Source organism: Helianthus annuus, chromosome 10 (assembly GCF_002127325.2).
Source record: "Helianthus annuus cultivar XRQ/B chromosome 10, HanXRQr2.0-SUNRISE, whole genome shotgun sequence".
NCBI lineage: Eukaryota > Viridiplantae > Streptophyta > Magnoliopsida > Asterales > Asteraceae > Helianthus > Helianthus annuus.
Window position 1 is genome coordinate 136,956,253 of NC_035442.2, and position 8,239 is coordinate 136,964,491.

Here is an 8,239-nt window from a genome sequence, read left to right on the forward strand (position 1 = left end):
ACAAGTTTTGTCCTTTATGTTTATCTCAAATTTCAGGCGCTGTTCTTTACCTTTAAAATTGATGACTTTTGTACTTAATGTTTGAAAATGTTGCACGTTATGTCCTTTAGGGCAAACCTAGTTATAATTTTCAGTTAAGTTATGTCATATGCACTGCACATGAGGGTAAAATAGTCATTTCACCTCCCCACTTGTGTTTCCCCTTTTAATACCCTGATAACAGCTCAATTCATTACTTTTGTAAATTAGGGCTCAACATCACCCACCAAAGGAGAGATCCACCGCTGGAAACCCCGTCACCTCCACCACATCAACTAAACCACCACCATCATCACGTGTTCAGAATTGCATCCAACCTACACACTCTTCAAACCCCGCCGCACCTGAATGTTGAAACCCACACACTCTTCAAACCCTCTAATCTCACCATCGCATACCATCACCTCCACCCTCGCAAATCTAAAAAAAAGACGACTTTTGGAATGAGATTCGTAAGTGATAGATCTGGAAATGATGGGTGGCGATGTGAGGGGGGTTCCAACGGTGGTGGGTGGTGATGGTGGGGTTGCATCGGTGGTGGGTGGGTGCAGGTGATGGTGGGGTGCATCGGTGGTGGGTGGACGATGTTATGGTGGGGTTGCAACGGTAGAGCTGTTACAATGTGCAGACCTTTGCTTGAAGACTTAGAGCACTAGAGCCCATAGGGTTAGAAAAAGACGGGGATGAAGTTGCAGTTGATGGTGACAGTGGCCATCAGTAGTTTGCATAAAGTTTTGTTTCTGGTCCAGGTGCAATGTATTTATAGACTATAATGCCAATCTGAACTGCACATTTGACTATTTAAGGTCAAGCTTGAACTGCACATTTGAAACAAGCATAAACTTCAACACCAATCTGTTGTGCATAAGAGAATTTGATGAATTGTTATTTATATATATATATTTTATTCTTTTTACAAAATAGTGAAGTTTCAGGTTGTGATTGATCGAATCCTTTGGAGTTGAATGATTCTATCAATCAGTTGATGGAATGTCAATTTATTTGGGGTTCTCTATTCCAAATTGTTACCCAAAACACTTTGTTATCATGGTATTAAAAGGGAGAAACACAAGTGGGGAGGTGAAATTACCGTTCTACCCTCATGTGCAGTGCACATGACATAACTTAACTGAAAATTATAACTGGGTTTGTCCTAAAGGACATAACGTGCAACATTTTCAAATATTAAGTACAAAAGTAATCAATTTTAAAGGTAAAAGACAGCGCCTGAAATTTGAGACAAACATAAAGGACATAACTTGTAATTTACTCTAAATATAAAATAACAATAATCAATAACAAATAAATAATGTATTTAAGAAAAGTAACAAACTTTTAATTGTAACAAACATTTAACAACGAAAGAATGAGGCATAAGATATTAACAGAACAAACTTACAAAATGTTGCTTGCAGTACCATACAAATTCTATGGGATATACATCAGGTCTAGCTTCGTAATCTGAGACAGCAGCATCAAAATCTGCATCGTCGCCGTCATCAGATGATTCATCGGATACAACATAATCACTATCAAAATCTTCATCATTGGATTCTTCAACATCCGACTGATGATCCATATCTTCAGCAATTGGAGCAACTTCTAATTTGGGTGAGGAAGTATCACCTTTCAGACTGTCATCAGCTTTAGGTGCTACAATCTCACATCCATTCAAATTAAAGACAGTAAGCTGAAAGATGTAATCCGCTACGTATCTTAAAACAAGTACAACTCTTATACGTAGACCCATGTAGTGTACAATCTTTTCCCATCCATCAGTTATAATGTAACAATTGCGTAGAGGATCTGGTTGAATTACTACATCAAAAGAGTCCCACTGATTCACATAAATCTTAAATGACTATTTAAGTTTACCATTTCCAATACTGATTTTAACTAAGTCCTTGGGTATTAACTGAACAAAAAGATATAAACTTTATTATGAAATCAACAAAGGTACAATAAATTTTAAGGTATATCACTAATTAGTACAGTGACATTTAGAGCAAAACTTCCATTGTGTTTTGAGAATCAGATCTCCCATCTCATACCGTTTACACACACTATAACGGCAATATTACCAGCAACTTCATTGAGTAAATGATTGTTTGTAAAGATTTGTGGTATTATCTGTGGAGTTCAAGTATTTAAGTATTGGCAAGTGTTTTATGTTAATTAATCGTTAACACTAAAACTGCAGAAAATGTTTTTAATGTAATAATCATTAAGAGAGTTCAAATATTGATAAAAAGACATCTTCCAAGATATGATGTTTATCTAAAAACCAACGAAACAATGAAACAATATATTTTATCAGTTATTTCATTATTTATCAAGAGTGTGATAACAATATGAACCAAAAATGTATAACATATGTAAGTCATTCAAATAACGCATTTAATATTTATCGATTTATTTAGAGGAAATCCATAAATAAAGATTCCTCAAAAAACTGTAGAACCGAGCAGCAAATAACATTTTTTAGAAGTCCATAAACAAAAGATTGGTCATTTGATCATATTATTAAATATCAAATAACTAGGTTATCACCCGGGTGGCAACCCGGGTAGGAAAATTTAAATTACATTAATCATAAGTCGATAAAAGTAATGCAAATAAAGTGATATTACATAAAATAGTAACACAGTTTTCTTTATACGCCGTGTACAAAAACATCAAGAAAAAGACAAACATCGGTTATGTATACAACTTAGGAATTATACATGTTTGGTACCATTTGGACTAAAGGCTTGTGAATCGCTCTTGACCATCTTTTAACACAAGTAAGAATAGTTTCCTTGACATGCCGAGCAAAATGTTTGAGATTGCAAATTTCTTGATATACTACAAACAAAAGCTTCCTTTCAGTCTCTTGGACGATTTGAAAACAACCATTTTGCCCCATGGAACTCTCCGTCGTTTCATGGCATCAACCCAATCGACATCATTATATCTATAATAAACAACAAATAATAATTGTAGATGTGAAATAAATAAAAGATAAAACACACTATTATGATTTTATACCGTTAAACACAAACGAATATATTTGATCACAACGACAATTTGAACCACATGAATATAATAAACACGAACCAACAAATCATCACCATTATGACAATGTGAATCAAATATGTTTACCTTTAAAATATAATCTCGTTTGTTCTCCAAAATAAAGATAAGTATATTAATAAGAAAACCTCTTCATTATCCTAAGTTATTGATTAAATTCCAATTTTAATTCATAGTTTATAGCAAAAGTCATCTGAATCGTATCTTTCTGGCTCTTCATTTTCTTTCGAACCTATACCCATTTCCAAACCACTTACAAACCAAACACACCCCAAGTTACATTTTAGTGTAGTTACTAATTAGCCCATGAACTCACGATAAAATAGGATACAAAAATAAGATAAGTGAATGCATGAACGAAAAAAAAAATTATCTCAAACCATGAGGCCACTCATAAAAAAAAATTCCTTAAGAGAAGTTATAGTAACTTAAAAGTGTAAAATTGCTCACCTTTACCGGCTTTCAGAAGCACCCAAATAGCAAGCATCAATTTAATAGGTATCCAGTTACTTCATCCAATGCATCAACTGATCAGTTTTTGAGCCTGTGAAATCTGCGCTTCTGACTCCACCAACATTACCACTCTCCAAGATTCAACAATTTGACCAATTTGGTAATTAATGGGCAAACACTTTGGATAAGATCATTAGCACTGTTGGTGATCGGAAGCCATAGCTTAAATCCAAAATCCAACTTTGCTTGCCATATTTAATAAAGGATTCCCATTTCAGTTTCTATAGATGAAAACACACATTTTTTTAATCTTATAATATAGACTAAATTAAATGCAATATAGTAAAAGAATACAAATATACCTGACTAAAGGGGTGAACACCAATCCTTGACATTCTCACTACATGTTGCTACTAAAGGCCCTTCTCGAAATTTTTTACCTGATCAACTATTTATAATTTGTTTATTTGACTCACCCTTGACATTCACTACTTGTTGCTCCTAAAGGAATTTCGTCTACATCCTACCCAAAAAACACAATATGCCACCAGATACAACCGCTATAACCTCACAATTAATATGATTCATTCTATAACATTAACCCTGTGGATTTTTTTGGGCTTATAGGTTGATCTCCATGCAAGTATTTATTCCAACATCTTTTTTGCTTACATATTACAGTTCTGGGCTTCTAAATACATTCTCAGGCATACATACGTGCAGTACAATAAGCTACGCCCTGAAAGCGGTCCAAGAGCGGCGTTAAGCTCATTGATGATGTCTTTATTACAAACTATAACATGGCAAGGACCTCAGCGAGAGCCTCCACAACTTCTTACATTTGTGGTTGTTGACCTAGAATAGTTTTTATATCTATCTAAAACAATATGTATATGAATCAATAATGAGTTTGAGTTACAGTAGGTAACGGGCCAAAACAGATTAAGGCATGTTTGCTTGAACTCTATTGACTAAATTTGTTTATTTGACCCGTATGACCCGTTTGAAACAAAACTCAACCCAAATCGACCCATTCAAAAGCAAAAGTTTCGAAAGTGCCACCTCACCCAAATCGTCCCATATGACCGATATACCCACTTGCAGCAAAAAAGATATTATGGAAAAATTATTTGGATTTTCAACGAAAAAATGTTCCAGTTAACTCATTATTCAGTTTGTTTCAACCTGTACAAAATAGTTACCCATTTTGATATGTTATCCAACTGGCCCAACCTGACCTATTCACGCTCTTTCATCTTCATGGTTCTCAACACCTCTACTAAAATGACTGCATTCTAAATCATAGCTTTTTAAATGAAAAAAAATATTGGCTAAACTCATTGAAACATACTAATAAACACCTGGTGGGCATTACTGAAGCATGTGATTGTTAGCCATCCTGATTCCTATCCTTTAATCCAACCAACATACCTGCAATTAAACCTTTTGAGTTTCCATCTACATCTAAGCCAGAATCAAATGAAAGCCTACTATTGCTTACGTATCACTATATCAATAAGCCTAGATCATACCTCATTATGCCTCCTACTTTGACAAGCCTGTCGCCACTTCTTGCAATCATCACCGTCGCATCACCACCTCCGAATCTTATAGGCATGATTCCCAACACCATCATGCGCATGTGTGCGGCGTGCTAAACCATGATATGTGAATGGGTCGTAACCTACTAACACACGTTCCAATATTATTCAATCAGAATTGATCTGGTACTTTTACATTATTATTGTTTACAGGCTTACAACTAGCTATAAATCGAAAATCACAAACACGACTACCTTGCAATATGAACCAAATTAACTCAAATAAAAAAAAACATCTCATTTCTACCAAATCACCTATTATTAGTGCATCAAATGAACCCAAATGACATAAGTTAGATTTCCAATTTACAAAACCAAAAGAAGACTGAACATTCTTATACATACTACGATCACTGCATATGTTTATGCTAATCAACGAACTTATTAGTCATAGTGGTTATACTCAGAACTTTAAACCATGGATAAAATTCGTTACCTTGATATCCGAACAAAACTTTAACTTGGCACTCTAAAAATTCAATGGCCAGTGTCTTCATAGTCGTCTTGTCTTCTGCCTGAGGTAACTTATGAGGTTCCTACAGTTTAGAACAAAAAATTAACCATTTGCAAGTTTAATACCCATCTATATTATTAGTGTGACAGGGTTACCAGATCAGACATGTGGATATAACTTGGCCACACCTTACATCTTTTAGGATTCAATATGTAAACAGTGAACATGTGCTAACAACATTTTATCAATTACTTAGCAGGTAAAAATATATAACTGAACCTGTGTTTTACGAAATAAAAAAAACCCAGGAAAGATTATAACAAATCTATAGAATGTTCAGAATCATCGTTTCAATGATTCCCTTTTTGAGTCCCTTACAAAAGAAATTGTATGTATAAAAAAGTTAAGTACATCTACAAAGAATATCTCAAATCGGGCAAGATAAACTCACCTGAATGTTGCCAATGAGATTAGCTTCAATTCTTAATCTATACGCAATATCAATGGACGTTCATCCCTCTCTCTAACCTCTATTAACACTAGGGCTGGCAATTGGGTACCTGTTAAGACACGATTAGACCTGTTTGACTGAAAAATACACCCTTTGACTTTTTTTATTGTTAAAATAATTAAAATTACAATGTTAAGATCTATCATTTATTCATCTTTGTACATAAAACATAAAACTGTTTTACAAACATGAGGTAGAAAGTAGTTAAACGAGTCGTAATCATGTTTGAAACTTATGTTGTGCACGCCGTCAGAAACCTGTTAAACCTGTTAAGACACGATTTGCCAGCCTTAATTAACACTACCCCACTTTCTCAGAAAAAGCTTTGGAACCGCCGCCGCCACTTTTGTTAGGGTTCGCAACGAAACCCTAATCGTGCCGCCAGAGTGCCTCCTGCTGTTGTCGTCTTCAACCGGGAACATCCATAATCGATCGAATGGAAGATTGTTGTAGAAAGCGATTATGTAAACAACTATATGAACAAAAACTAAAATCAGAGCACAAATCTATACCGTATATGAACAAAAACAGAACTTAAATAATCAAATATATAAAATACATATACTAACCTCTAGATTTGATTGGAACCCCAGTGAGAAGATAACCAAAAACCTAATCGGCACTGAACGACTAAACAATGAAAGAGAGGGAAAAATTAAAATAAAAGAAGAATAAAATATACAAAGTGACCTTGATTGTGGACAAAATCCGTTGATGATTGTTTGGTAGGAGATCTATACGGTTGATTCAGATCTCTCTTGATGTCAACGAAAGAACACAAGATCGCCAAAAGATGAATATTAGGGTTTCGAGAGGGACGATAGAGGAAAGGTCTTCTGTCAGTGTGGTGTTTAACGAAAGGAATAAAAGATTTTGGACTTTTAGAAGCAATATATACTCGGGTCAAAATCCGGATCCCGCATACCCATTAACAACAAAACAGACCCGTACATTTTCCCGCCAAAACCACATCTAAGAGGCCCTAATATTGCGACATGTGTCCCAAATTATTTTCGTTTATTATATATAATAGATAAGAACAACAAAATAAACCTTATCGATTGGTTTCAAGTAACTAAATATAGCACCATATAAAAGAAAACTTAGAATCGGAAATATTATAACAAATAAAAAACTTGTAAAATGAAATTTATACATGATCTAAAACATGCAATACATGATCACAGTCTTGATAACAGTCGTTAATGATGTGCATATGAAACTCGTGTGCATACAAATTTTAATAAATATTATTATACCTTGATCGAACTTGTTGATGATGTCAAAAGTAAGAAGTATTCAAGTGGAATGATTGAATATTCAAATGAACATCGGTGATTAAAACTTGAAGCACTTTTAATGAGATCAGAGAAACAATTTTCTAAAGGGATGTGAAAAGTCATTGAAAAGGTAAAGTATGTTTTTATCTGCCTCTATGTCAATGATCGAATTTCATCTGATTGGTCCACACAATACAATTAAACCGCCATTGGAATAATAAATTACATCTTACCGCCATTGAGATAACCAAATTACATATTACCCCCTAATACAATTGTCATATTTTTATCCTTAAATATAAAATATAGTATCCATTTCAAATCTGTATTATCAAATATTTTAAATCATTTTCACAATACTTTCAAAGTCCTTTTTCTCGAGTGGTCAACATATATTCTTCATTCAGTTATTTGAAATTATGGATACAGATAACAGAATTTCAAGTAAGTATGAAGTGTTCTTTCAAGAAAGTCAAAGTCAAAGCTGTGCTGAATCAAGGAAAAAAAGGAAGCGTGTTCTTCAACAAAATAGAAACAACAGTGCTTGTCATCCTACATCAACATCTGATTCTGTTGAAAGGATTCCATTATAAATACTACAAATGGTATGTGTTATAGGTTTGCAAACAAAATTTAAATGAAATATATATTTATATGTTACCTTTTGGGAATCCTTACATATGTCCTATTTTACAAGTTTCAACCACCAATGTTGACAGAAGGAATGTATATCACCTTCCTACTTATGCTACTCCAAATATTAGTAGTAATTTGTGTCACTCATCTACAAAAGGAAAAGGTAAACTTACTGCCGGTATTTTTTTGTAAT